The sequence below is a fragment of the Falco cherrug genome, chromosome 10 (genome assembly GCF_023634085.1).
Source record: "Falco cherrug isolate bFalChe1 chromosome 10, bFalChe1.pri, whole genome shotgun sequence".
NCBI classification, from domain to species: domain Eukaryota; kingdom Metazoa; phylum Chordata; class Aves; order Falconiformes; family Falconidae; genus Falco; species Falco cherrug.
This window is the reverse complement of record NC_073706.1, coordinates 1729835-1744767: the sequence shown is the minus strand read 5'-3', so window position 1 is coordinate 1744767 and position 14933 is coordinate 1729835.

Sequence of the window (14933 nt, the reverse complement as noted above, 5' to 3'; positions counted from 1 at the left end):
CCCAACAAAGCACTAAGGGAGGACCTGCCACTGGCCATATAGTCATCATAATTTCCTGGCAATGGCTAACATTTTTTCCATTGCCACAGAAGAAACCAAACACACATTTCTGCTATGTAAAACTTCTCATTCAATGAAATTTAACTTTATGGATGACAGTAGTTATAAATAAGACTTACAACCCTAGGAATCATCTGGAAATCCAGAGAAGCACATCCCATTCAAAAAGCCCTTATGGGAATGCATCTGGTTATCTTTTAGTCGGGAGGCAAAGAGGAGCACATTTAGCTAAAACCAGACAACACACTTCACAGAAGATCTCTGGTTCTGAGAAGAACTGGATGATGAATAGAAGATATAAATGTGGAAATGCTTCAGAAAGGCACTTCCTGCCTGCTCTTTTTGGGAGGCACGGCTGCCTGGTGTCCTGCAGAGGTAAAAGGTGATGCCTTCAGCGTACCAGCACTGTGCCACGCAGGTGATACAGCAACACCCCAGCTGGGGCCACCACCCTTGTGCCACACTCTGCAAGCACCACCACAGCCATGTGCAGACCCACCAGTCCACAGCCACACTGCAACAGGGCTCCCCGAGCTGTATCCCTTCTGCTTCTACTTCTGTCTTCAAGGTCTCCACTATTCTCACACCTGCACAGCACCTAAGGCAGGCAAACAGGCAGGACAGAGCTGTCACAGGCACCCCCAGCCCAGCACCAGTGCCAGGACTAGAGCAGACATGGGGTCCCAGGGGACATGGGGGGAGCCCCAGGAATACTGACCTGAGCACCCTGGCACAATGAAATTATCCCAGGATTTTAAAACTGATGTGATGGGAAGTTCGAAAGAACAAAAAAAAAAAAAAAAAAGTTTCTTAGTCACTTTCACTGTAATACTGGAAGGGCAGCTCACAGACTAGAGGAATGGGATGTTATATTATTGAGAGAAAAACTATGTAAGCAGAACTATTACATGATTGGAAAGGTAAAAAAATAGTTACTTCCTGCATAAAGCAAAGGAGAATATGGTAATTAATTTAGAGCTATAGGCACTAAATCTTAATTGCCACAGTGGGAGGAGAATGTGCTACAAAGTGCAGGAGGTGTCACTGGGCTACACAGCCTGCTCTGCCCATGGCATTTACAGTTACACAACTATTTTATAAGGCTTCATGAATTGTCCCTTTCCAAGATGCAACTATTTTGTCCACCTGGTAGTGTTGTGGTGCCAATCAACCACAGAAATCTCTGCTGGAGCCAACAGCAACAGTGTCTGCCAGTTGCTTGACATCGTCTGTTCAGAGGAAAGATCAAAACCTCAGTACATCTACTTCTCATCTGACTTCCCACAAGCTCATTAACTTCTACATCTTCTTTAAGATGATGAAGACAATCCATGTTCCTTTGTCTTATAGCAAATTTTAGAATAAAGCAGCTATTTAATTTGCCCTCAGTTCCGATGGTACTGCAAGCACACTTGTACCTAGTGTTTCCAAATACACAATGTCGTGGACAGCCAATGCTGTCCAAACCAAGTCTGTGCATTACACCCCTGTGTTAACTCTCCTGACAGTGGACTGCCAGCACTCTCTAAGAGGCTCCTGGAAGCTTCCTGGCCTGGTCTCCACCAGGGATAGGTACGCAGCTGGGAAGTGTTCCATCTGGACAAGGAAATTTCCAGCAGCACTCACCTGGCAGAAACCCTGAGCAGTGCTAGGGCAGCGCAGCTGCAGGGAGAATATCGGAAGCTACCTGGCCCCCTGGACAAAGTGTTAGCCTGCCTTCACACCCAATGCCCCGGTAACACCTGCATTAGATACTCAGCAAGTACTCCAGAGTATGTATTTGACAAACACACCTATACCCATCAAACATCTCGGTTTCAAGGAGCGCATTTGTGTCTTCACCCAGACGGTGCCCTTCCACCTTGCAGAACTCACCTCGAGTGCCCAGAATCCAGCTGTAGTGTCAGGCAACCGGACTAATACACACACCTTCATATCACAGGCTTGTGAAGGCAGAAATTACTCAGACAAAAAGGATTTTTCTTCTACAGTGTCGAGAGGAAATACACACACACACACCCCCCAACAGGAGCTACAATGGGTCCTGAAACAAACTGCTAAAGGTGTTCAAGGAGAAGGCACTGAAGTTTCCTCTGCTATATGCTGCTTTTTTCCTATGCAATATGCATAATTCTCAGCAAGATTTCTGGTATGTTTTATTCAGACATTATTTTTTATCTTAGTGATCCCACCCTAATTAAAAAGAAAGCTAGGCAAAGATGGTAAATACCAGAAGAACTGTTCAAAAAAGATAGGCAACATAGGGTGTCCTGGCCATAAAGATTTTACCATTTAGTCTTCACATAAGCACAAAGGCAAAAACTTTCTTGGAGATCTTGATAGGGTTGTGGAGTTAACTAGGTCATCCTGAAAAAAAAGAAGAAAAAAAAAGACATTTTTGTTTCAGACTTAGTCTTTTCTTGTTTCAAAGCTGGTCCTCTGAGCCCATTTGCAGTGAGACTTTTCAAACTGGGAGGATTAGGAGTTTCTGCACCAGCTACAAAGAACCTTGAGGTAAAAATTTACAGATGGTTTAAAATGTCAACTGCATTTGGACCTATTAACTTCCATCACCTGAAGACCTGGCCCTCAAAATTAAATATTTTTACTCAATACTAAATATTATTACTTCTAGGCAAACAGAAAAATTAAACAATATAATTACGTTGTGTGAAAGGGGGTGGTAAAAAAATATATAGCTTGTGGAGGGAAGTGAGACTGCATCTTAATACAGTCAGAATTAAAACACTTTAGAAAAAAAAAATAAATGAGATTTTGCTTAAAATTGCCTCAGTGACAAAATCATGACAGTGCCCTTCTCAGCTTAATTTTCTTCTAGTATACAACTTAAGACGCACGTTTTGTAAATATACAACCAAATTCCCTAGGGGAGATTCCCTGTGTAATCACTGTCACAGGAAGCTAAAACAAATGAGGTTTCAGGCAACTGTAAGGAGGCTCCAACTGGCTCTGGCAAGGCTATATGCTGGCCATACATTAGGCCAGGTTCAGCCCGACACAAACCAGATAAACTAAAACAAAAGCAAAAAGCAGGGATAATGCTGAAATGGAAGAAAAATTACACTGTTTCCCTTAGAAATGAAATGAGGATTTTACATTGTTGCATTTCCAAATTAAACTCCAGTTAAAGTGTAAATTCAGTGTTATCTGTTCTTGGTTCTCCGTCTGAACAGCTTTTAACAAAAGTTGTTCCAAAAAAATTTTGTAACTAGATAACAGAGAACATTTTCTTCTGCTGCGAGCCTTACTTCCAGCTGTTGAGAATCATATGTCCAAGAGCCTGCACTGCCCTAAACCTTAAGAAAAAGACCCCAGAAATTTCTCCTTACTGAAATAATGTCCAAAACGTTATTCCACCATCTTATTAAGGTTCCAAACTTTAAGTGTTTATCTGCTTCAAGTTGTTCTGTTTTCTTATTTTCTTCTTGGGAAAACTTGAATGAATAGATTGCTTACATGTGTAATTCCAGTCCCCACACTTAGCATCCACTGACATGCTCTCGCAGCCTGTGTGGTACGTTCTGGACTGTGAAAAAGCCCAGCTCTCCATGTGCGGTGCTTTCAGCCCAGTCCTGCTGTCATGCCCCTAGCTAAAACAAAAATCAACAAGTTTTACGTGCAGTTAAAATGAGGAAAAGGTTTTTAAGACTGTACAATGCTTATTCACGCTTAGTAATTGCTTAACAAAAATTTCCATTCATTTAAATAACTGTACACTTGAGAAAGGCAGAGCTGCAGAAAGGGCAGTGTAAGAGCAGAACCTACCCCAAGCCCCGTCAGCAGAGGCAGATGGACCATCAGCCAAGCAGGTCTTGCAGAAGCAGGACTCACTTCACTGAGATGCCATCCCCAGCCACCAGGGAAGCAGGAATCTGTTTGGATGCTGTAGCTCCAGACTTCTTCCTCTCCCCTTGTCCTGGCATCATCCCCTTGATTTCATCAATACAAGATCCATTTGGCCGCTGTGAAGAGCAGCATTTCCTCCCAGCCCTTGGCTCACACATTGAGGACGATGACCAAGGAGGAGAAGACAAAGGGAGAAAGGAGTACAATTCCTGTAGCATTATCTGCACCCTTTTACGTGAGCATGGCTTGTACAATCTGAACACCTGAAGAATCAGTCTGTACAAACAGCCGTGGGCTCTTCCACAGGCTCCCCAACTCAAGAGGCTTTTGGCCTCATCCCTGAAGCCCACAGTCAGCCGTGCCCAGGCACAGCCCCGGCTCAGGACACAGTCGCTGTAGAGCACACAGCTGACAACACTTTCCATGGAAGGACGGGTGACGCACCACCACTGCAGCAGCACGACACCCACCACACATTGCAGCCAGGCCCCGCACAGCTGGGTGTCCATTGCCATAACCTCGCAGCTCACCCGGCTACTCCACATGGCCAGGTCAGACCCTTGTCTGCAGTGCTTGACCCTGACACACCTGCCTGCAGGCCATGACATGCTACCAGAGCAGGCTCCCCTGCTCTAGGAGTGGGAAAAGAGGAGCAGCTAGGTCCAGGCTGCGCTCTCCCTCCTCCCTCCCTAACAGCCAGTGTTCCTGTGTTTCCTGAGCAATTTGCTGGCGGAGCTGCAGCACATATGGTATCTGTGTGTGCCCTGGGAGCAGGAGGGAGGGAAACACTCTTCTGTTGGGGGAGAAAGAGGTTTCCAACTGTAGAAGGGGGCAAAAGAGAAGCAGCTGCACACTGTACTACTGGCCAATGTCATCCGAGGTGGAGGAGCACCAGGGCTAAATCAGAACCTCCTGGCCAGGGAACCCAGCAAAAGGGGCAGCAAGAGGCTTTTGCCTTCTTTACAGTCCCCTGAAACTCACTGACCTTTTTTAAACCCCCACTCATGTGGCAGAAACCCAGTGCTCCATGGCTTGACTATAGCCCTGGATGCTCAAAGGTTCCATTGCCGTTGCTCACCGTTGTGTGGTGAAAAGGGGACTCTGGCTCTGGAGGCCATGAGACCTCATGCCTCAGGAGGAGGGGAGACAGCTGGTTAGCTAAACCTAGGTTTTGAGGGGTTTTGGAAAACCTGGAAGCCCCGTTAGACCAAACATTCTGCCTTTTCACGCCTCCAGAAAGGCGGGTACCAAAGCAATAGGCCTCCCCCTACGATGGGTCTGTGGAAGTAACCTGCTGTCAGGACAGTACTGAGTATAGCCTTCAGGCCTTTGCTTTTACCTTTTAATAATTGCCAATACCAAAGGTGCACAATGAGGAATGAGCAGGTTACAGTTGTAGAAACAGGACTGTACACAGAAAAACTAAACTGTTATCAGCGCTTTGCTCCTCTAGAACCGCACACGGGGTCTCCTGTGTCTCACGTACCTGGCACATCAGCTTTTACTGCGTAAGCACAAGGCCCACGCGGGCCCACAGCTGTAAGTCCCATTTGACATTGCGTTGGAGAGGGAGGAAAAAAAAATTATAACCCTTTCAAAGTACCACCCCTGCCGATCTGTCTTGGATATTATATATAAGCAAGACCTCACATCTTTAATTCACTGGTTGAAGGTTAACTTCTGGTCTGTATGAGAAGGAAGCAGGACCAGAACATTAAAGACACAGACAGCAGAAGGCCTGTAAGAAAGGTACGTGGTGAATGCACTTGGAGATTCGTTTCTAACGCGGCTGGACAAAACGTATTGAGCATATTCTGCTGTTTCTTGCTGCCCTCAGGCTGATCCTACAATGCCAGGGTGCCTTAATGCTACAGCAGCTTTTAGTCACCTCTTCCTCAGAGTGTTATTTTTAAGAAAAATAAATCCATAGAAAAGCCTTAAAACCTGAGTTACTTAGGAAGCTCTAGATAAATCAAAGGACTCAGCAGGATTAACTTCACTTGAGTTGCAGTGAAATTTCTAGCAATGAGAAAAGCCAGGATTGCCAGTCAATGTACAGCGCTTCAGCTACGGTTTTCAAATCTGGCTGAAAGTACATTCTCCTCAGCTACATGACAAGGGTGAGTAAGTTATTTGTTATTTAACAGGATCTTTTGCTTTTATTCAGAAATAAATTTCTTTTTTTACCGTTTTCCTAAGTTGCAGCAAAATATTTTAGGAAGATATAGTTCCAGCGAGAACTGTAGGTGTGATACAGTTTTGTTTAGCAAGATAAAACGAAAATACAGGCATTGGAGAAATCTATGCTTTAGATACTCTGCTTATATGCATGCATAAATAGATACCATTTACTATAAAAATAGCAGCACCGATCAGTTGAAACATGAAGAGCAATAACTACTTACCAGTTTTTGCGAAATAAAAGATAACTATATTAAAAAAGGAGACAAATTGTAGTTAAAATATTGCTTTGTGCAACTTTCCTTTATGGGCAAGATAATGTTTTCCTTCTGCATTTTATATTACCAGTTTGCCTTTAGAAACTGGACAGTTAAGACTTAAAAATATCTTTTGATGTGAAACATACTTTTACTGCTTTTAGAGTTTTGTCTCATACTGGCCTCAAATTCTCGATATTATAGGGGGAAAATAAGTAGTTTCTTCATTGTGGCAAGTTAAAACTTGTTTGCTGTTTCAGGAGTGAATTCATTGAATGCTAGATCTCTTTTTCTAAGCTGCTTCCAACACTTTTTGTTAACCTCTACCTTTACCAGCAACTCTTATAAACATTCTACGTTGTGCACATTCAGACCTATACAAGATGGTTTTATGATGTGCATATAATTTTGAAACCTGTAAAGACACTAATGGTATTAACAAGGATCAGATATCTGTGGCCTTTCTTGTATAGAAAAGAAGAAGGTGGGAGTTCTGAATATTTGAAGAATTTAATGAACAGGTCTTTAAATGTGAAGCTTGACATCACGTGCACACAGTTTTGTGGCTTTTGCACAAACACTAAAGAAGCTTTACAATTTAAGATTAATTCTGGCAAGTTTCTGAAAACATTCACTCCATTTGTTGAACAAGGATGACAAGCTCAGAGAATTTTTTGTAGGGCAGTTAGATCAATAGTCTTCATTTCCAGTAGATTTAAATTTTAAGTGGGAGAAAAAAAAATAAAAGGGAAGAAAAAAATATTGTAATGCTGGTTTTGTGAGGGATTTTTTTCCCTCCCTTTCAAACTCCTTTGCAACAAAAAACATACCAATTTATCCTAAACCAGTCAGCAGCACAGCTGAGAACTGATACAAAACGTTGTTCCAACAGACAGGAATGTAGGAATGTTAATTGAATATTATGGGGTACTGTAAAGCCTTTTCTGTGCTTAGTGAGAAAGTAGATGCTGTAGAACAATTAAAATTTATTTAGGACATCAACAGCACAGGTTGTTTGAGTGCTTAGATACATCCCTCAAAGCACAGTAAATCACTAAGGTGTGAAAATTTTTATGACTGTAACATGGCCAAGCAAGCTGTGGATGTAGAACGCGAATTAGCTATTTAATATTATTTTTCCTTTCATAGGTTGGTCATGACTGTCATTAAAGCCTATAATTTAAAATGCAAAGAATGTAAGAATTTAATGTAAAATATCAAAGCACCTCCCAAACCTCATTTTACGTAGAGAGAGTGTATGTATGTAGTGCATAGATTTGACATATTGAGGCACAGTGATGCACCATATATTAGTTTTGCAGTGATCAGAAATACAGCAGGTACTTCAAAGAGTAATGAAAATCCCTTCCCTAAAAACATTTACAACTTAAAGTCCTGAAAACCTATCACAGACGCACGTGATCCAAGCTGAAACAGATGCGACAAGTAGCATATCTAGAACGTACTGCTGGCAGTAATTAACGCAGGGCTGCCACCTTCACATTTACATCACTACTTCTCCCTTCTTCCTGGCATTATTCCTAATGCTCTACCTGGTTTGCCTTTGCTGTCTTTATTTTTCAGGCAAGAAAAGAAACTTATAACTAAGGACATATCATCTAAAGTGTTACCGCTTGTTTCTATGAAAGCAGGAGCAAACCAGGTAAGTTTATACCCCAAATTTGAAATATTTAGCCTTCAGTTAAACTCCTTCCTGATTAAGTGTGAAAGAAAACCAAAAACGTTAGGATTAACTGTTCATGGGTGGTTGCCATTATTAAATAAACATAATGAAAGATGGTATGGATTATTTTTTTAAGTTTTTTAATTAATCTTTTGCCTGGTATTGTTCCTGTCCAAAAGCTTTGACATTTTCAATATTTCTATGATCAACATACTCTCTATATTGCTCTTCTCTGAGAAATAAAGTATTTAAATTGCAAAACAAAGTCATATCTCGTATTGGCCACAATGTTCTGAAAATTAGGGCAAGTAAAGAAATAAGGTCAAACCTTGCTGAAAGGGTTTAGATCATTAGTGTGAAAGACAACCTCCATTAGGAATTTCCCAGCATCGAGAAGGAACACGCCACGCCACAGTAATAGCAACGGCAGCACAGCACATCAGTGTGGCAGCAGAAAAAGGCAGCATGGCGGGTTCACGTTGTGTAAACACAATGGTAAATCTAGTACTAACCTCTAGCGTGGGGGGATTTTACACCTTGTGATTGCTTCCAGTGAAGTAACATTCTTTATTTCTCAGATTTGAAGATAAACCATTAAATATTAGACATCTCAAGCCTAAAAAAAAAGACATTCTTCTGGAAAGATGTAGCATGGTTTTACCAAAATGCAATGCGACTATTCACAATCTTTTATTCAAAAGCATTAATCAGATTGATTTCACTTGCATCATTCACGTGTCACTTCTCCAAATTCTAAGGTTTTTCCAAATGTTCTCCAAATATACCCATCTCTTCCATTAATTATTACAGAAAAAAAGAAAATCTAATTTTATAGCAGCCCAACTCCACAGAACCAGCAGCAAGAGATGTAATAATTTTAAACTGCTTCCCACTAATTTTTGCAAAGCCAGGTGTGCAAAAACGTGGTATTTCTGAGATTTTTGTTATATCTATTCCCATAAAAAGACAAGAACCAGATCAGATATAATCTGTTCAACCAAGTGATCAGTTCTCAGGAAGAATCAGGACCTCGTATGTAAGGGAATGAGAAGCCTCACTGAGAGATGATAGCTCTTCTGCAAAGAAACTCTTTCATGGCCAATTGTTTTGTTCAAGCCTTATCCTATCATGATGTTTCAGGCACTTCATTACTCTATTTTTAATTACTTTTATCATTTTGTCATGTATAGATAAGGATATATTTGCCTATAATAATCTATTCCATTTTAAAAATACTAATTATATAAGCTGTGAATTTCCACTTTGATGTTCCTTCTATTAAAACATTTTTGTTAGTTGCTAGTTATTTCACAGTTGCATTCCCAGATCACACTGTAGCTGAAAACTATAAAAACTTCTGATCAGAAAATATCTAACTAGACATGTCTTAAATTGATTCAGAAAGCTTCTTGTCGCAGCACTCTCCAAACTAGCCAGCTGCAACAAGGTATTTTACTATCTTACACCAGCATACTCTTCAGACCAGTCCCTCTGCTGCCTTCTCCTCATCCAGGGCGCAAGCGCACATATACTCACTCTCTCTCTTCTCTCTGTTTCTTCCTCCTCTCCCTCTCTCGGCTGCCCAACTTCTTAACAGAAGCAGCCACAGCTGCACCTTATCTACATCAGCCAACCCACCGCCCCTGAAGCCAGCCCACAGCTGTACATTATCAATGTTCATTAACCTGCCTTCATTCCTCTACAGCTTCTGAGTCTTAAAGTACGGCAACACAGAAACCTGATTTTGCTCAGGCAGGGTGTCCTGTCTGCACACTGCACCGCTGCCCAAAGATGTGCGTTATTCCTCCTCTGAAGAGCGAGCAGCACGGTCATGTGCATCCTTTTGCTGTCCCTTCAGACTGTCCTTCCCGCAGCTACCTTTAGATTACCTGTCCATACTAACATGTCACAGAAGCAGAGAAACCTCTTCCTACTCAAACTGGTGACAGTCTTGTAAATAACAGCACTTTTATTTAGGCTAACTTTCTTATTCATCCTTAGAAAATACACCTTAAGCCAAGGTGCAAAGGTGTTCAGAATAGCAATGGTTTCCTGATGAAAGCATTTGCAACTGAGAAAAAAATAGATTCCAATAAATTGGAATTGTTACATTCTTGCCCCATATAAATGTGGAAAACCAAGGATGGATCAAGCTGCTTTCTGTCACGCAAACATAACTGCAAAATCAAAGAGCCATTGCCAAGAGGAGTCTGGTCTCATTTACCCATGAAAGACATCAAATGCTATTACAAAGTAGTGTGAGGCAGTTAAAAAGTATGATCTGTAACTATCCACAGACTATTCAATGGCCTTTGCAGATGAGGTATGCACACAGATCCTTGCCTGAATGGCAAACAAACCACATGCGTATCCAGATCCCTACAGGAACAGGAGAAAAACTCCTTGTCTCATCCCAGTCCTAACACAACTAACAGCGTCTACAGGGAGATAAGCACATGAGGAGGGACGCAGGTGCGGGTAGCAGGCAGGCATGGAAGAGTCTGGGTGTCACGCTGTGGTACGTGTGGGGTAACAAACAGTGATGAAGGGTATGGTGAGGGAGCCAGGAGAAATTACGAGGAGATGGGAGAGGATGACAAAATGGGGGGAAGTGACAGAGAGCAAAAAGCATGGATAATAAAAATAAATTATAAGGTGTAAAGGAAAGACAGAAAAGAGAGCCTGGAAACATATCGGAGAGAGGAAACGGAAACAGTCAGAAAATGAAGTGTGGAAAAACAAATGTCATAGAAGAGTCTGAGACAGCACAGGAGAAGAAGAAAAGCCAAGATGTGCCAACTATGGAAAGAAGGAAGAAATAAGGGGAAGAAGGAAAGGCAATACTTTTTTTTTTTTTTTTTTTTTTTGTAAACATACAAAAATAGAAAATATAACCAGTCAAACAGGGAGAAAATGAAACAGTGACTGAGATGAAACAGAGAAGAGAAAGACACCAATACGCACCCACACCACATTTTTCACGAGGTTACAATGGCTGGGACCGTGAATGCAAGCCAGGCTTCCTGCATCTTGTCTGACAACCTAAACCATGCTCCAGAGTGACAGCTGAGTTTCATTTCAAAGCAGCACAGAACAAATCCCTTGGATTTCTTTCTTTTTTAAATGAAAAAATTAATTACATCCCATAAATGCCTGCAATATAACACGATGTAAATCTGGTGCCCCAAGGATGGAATAGAAGCTAAGAGCAGAATTTGGCACTAATTCAGATAACAGCAGTGTCTGAAAAAAAGCTTAGTGAAAATTTCCCCACAAAAGAAAATCTAATTTTCATTTCAAATGGAAAAAAACATAAAATCAGAATATTTCGAACTTAAGCTTCTGAAATTGAATAAGAACAGCATTTTCAAAAGAAAGGAAATTGCTGATGCTGAAAATTCCCCTGCAGATATCAGCACATAAAGTTTTATAATTTAAATTCTTTCAGTTGGAAAATTTGGTTACTGTTAAAGATTTTCATGTGGTAAATGTCAATTTTAACAATGGAGAACATTTCAGCCCTCTAAAATTCAACCAGTTCTACTACTAAGTGTGCCACCCCATATTTATCACCCAACAAAAGTGAAGAAACTCGAGCAGAGAATGAGGGAAAAACGTCTGTCCATTCAAAAGCCTTGGAAACATGTGATGCTCCGGCAAGCCTGCCCTCCTCCCACCGATCTAGGTTTCTTCTCAGAGCCGCTCTGAGAAGCTGCTCAGAACATCACGCAGCTGTTTTTGCTCATTGTGTTCATCTCCATCTGATCCCTTAAGCTTTGCTTCTCAAGCTCGTTCAGGTAACTCACAGAAGATTCATTTTCCCCCCCACATTTCTGGTTGCTGGACATACCTTCCCATCCTGTGGGAATTCTGTTGGCGGTAATCCCAGAGTGCTCCAGGATCCAAGCTAATGCCTTGGATGCTTTTTGGTTTATAAATCAAATGCTAAGCATTTAATTTATATACTTACATATATTTATTATTACATATTAATATGTATTTTATATATTCTGTAATATATACTTAATATATTAATTACACAGGCTATATTAATTGTATAATATTTATATTTCATATAAATCAAATGCTAAGCGTGTACAAAGATGCTAAGCACTGTGCGTTTCCTTTAGTAGGAACAGAAATCCCCAGATATTGTCACATAATTTTGCTCATATATTAACACCAGACGCGAGAGTTTCTGAAAACCTTTCAGTCTCTGCCACGTGTGTCCATAACAACAGGTGAGCAACCTGTTTAGTTGTTCCTTAATTTAGTTCCTTAAATTGCTGTCACAAGATTTAGGTAAGGTCTTCTACGCACATTTCAAATCAAAGAGGGAAACCAGCTGGTCAGAGGATTACAAGCAAAACGGGCTGTGCATGTAAGACTGCCCCAGGTATTCCAGCCTTACCTAACATCATTATGCACACTCAACAAATAGCTAATTACCTGGGTGTCACCTGGCTGAGCCCTTGCATATTCCCACTGGCTTGCAAAGCACTAAGGCTTGGCTGCAAACAGCCAGTTTTACGTTAAAAACTCATCTCTTGATCTCATCTTTTCACTGTTACTGCCACAGATCTTAGTAATGAACATTCCAAGAGCATTACACATGTGGAGTTTAGTTAGTTTTTTTTCGTGTGGTGATGTAAATACTACATTCTTAATTACTACATCTTTGACAGCACTTAGAAATTTTCATTTGACAATAGCAGGGCAGAGAAAGGACAAACACATTCCTTTAAATTTTCTAGCAAAAAAGAGACATCTTGGGTGCAGAAGGTTTTCTTTGATTTAAAAAGTTATTCAGTTTGAAGCAAAAAGATGTTAACAGCCCTTTTTCACCCTAGTGGGTTTTAATTTAAATGATCAAAGTCCACATTAGTGCCATCAGTTTACTGCAGTGCTAACACTCCTTGGCATTGCATTTCCATAGCCATATGATACGGTTATACAAGTCTGATGTGAAAAGCTGATTTTTGGTCTGATTTCATCCTCCAGTTCTAATCAGCTCCACTTATATCTGGAATTGTTGCATTATGACTTAAATAAAACTACTTTAGACTTAATGTCTACAAAAAATTGACCTTGAATCAGGAAAACATACAAGCCCATGGTCATTTCTAAGCATTTGAATAATCTCCCTTACTTTAATAGATTACCTACTTACTTAAAGGCCATAGTTACGTGCTTGTCGCCTCCTTGGAGTCTTTACTGTTCATATTTGTACCAAATCCTCTTTTAAAGTGCACGGCCATGGTCTGTTCATTGTTCTGTTTCACTATGGAAGAAGGGAACTGAAGCTGTAACACTGGAAAAGTAAAACCCCAGTACAAAAAAGTGGAGAGAATAGTTTTTAACGGAGAGAGGAAATAAAATAAAATCAAATCACCCTCCTCACAGAATATACATACAATACTGCTCGCAACAGGAGTTTCCTGGGAGATCAGTCATGACAGCTATTCAGGACAATCACAAGAGCACAGTATTTTAAACCAAGGAAATAAATGTCTGCAATCAGTGAAGGGCTGGGATAATTTACTAAAAAGAAACAGTCTGCAGTGTCTTAGCTCCCTCTCAGAAGAAATCTGTGATTAAATAGATGGACACTGAAACACTTTTCAGAGAGGGCAAAAAGTATGCTGCGTTCTAGCCAGCATTCAAAAGAGAAAAAAAAAAGAAAAGCAACTTCACAATCTGTTAGTGCCTTAAAGCAGAAGTGGTAGAAAAAAAATAATTTTTAAACTTCTGATGTTTACAAAAATTTCCATTATGTTGGTTGTGAGGAGCGGTTCCAACTCCAAAGCAGAAATTCTCATGTCCCCACGGTTTTTTTGCAAATGTTTCAAGTTCTGTAAAGTCAGCTTGTGTTACCCCAGTATCATCTTCCTCACCCTAACCTCCCCATTTTGGGAGGCCTGCTGAGGAAAAAAAAAAAAAAAAAAAGAAAAAAAAAAGTAACACAAAGACCTCCCAAAAGAGGTATTTTTTCCAACACAGGAACAGTCCTGATGAGAATCTAAGGGAACACTGAAAAACTGTATAAAACCAGACCTGTTAATTATGGAGAAATGCAAAGGGGCTGCAGTTTTATTTCATACCGGGGCCTTTCCCCCCTCCATCACCTATTTTATACAAATACTCCTGAGGCTGTTAAATCAAGTTTGATTATCCAGCTTCCAAAAACCCACTCATGCTTTGACATTTATTCCAATCTGAAACTCTCGGTGCCCTAGGCTGCAAACACAAGCCGTCTTGTCAGTGGCTCAATAGCTTCACAACTACTCATTTCTATCTAACACCCCGCACAGAACTTAACTACGTAGGCATAAAAAAACCCCTCATGGCACACATGACACGCACATGGTTGTAAAATAGTGAACAAAAAATATTAACATACCACTGAAATGTATAATTAAACCCTTGAAATTATAAGAGGACATTTGAAGTGTTTTGAATAATTGTGTCCACCTTCTGGTTAACTCATCTGGGCCTCATACCTGCAGTTATCAAGCTTAAGAACAAAGACTCTCCTCCCCTAAGTCCTTACGTTTAGTTACGCTGCAAAATTACCTCATTGGGGCACAGTTAAGAGATTAAAAACTCCGCTATTCTCATGCCTGGAGAGCTGCTTGGGCACATTTCCAGCAGTTAGAATAATTTTTCCAGGGAGTGAGCCAGTCAGGTAGGGGAACTTGCAGTAACAAGCCTTAAACAACTATTAAAGAGCACAACAGATTATTTTTTTTTAATCAGCAGGTCTTTTCAGTTGTTTCCCTCTGATCTATGTTTTTCTACCTGAGTGGCAGAAGAATCTCACTGCTATCAGCTGAAAACATCCCTGCCTGAGGACTGCTGGATCAGGACTCTCCCTGTGGCTTTCA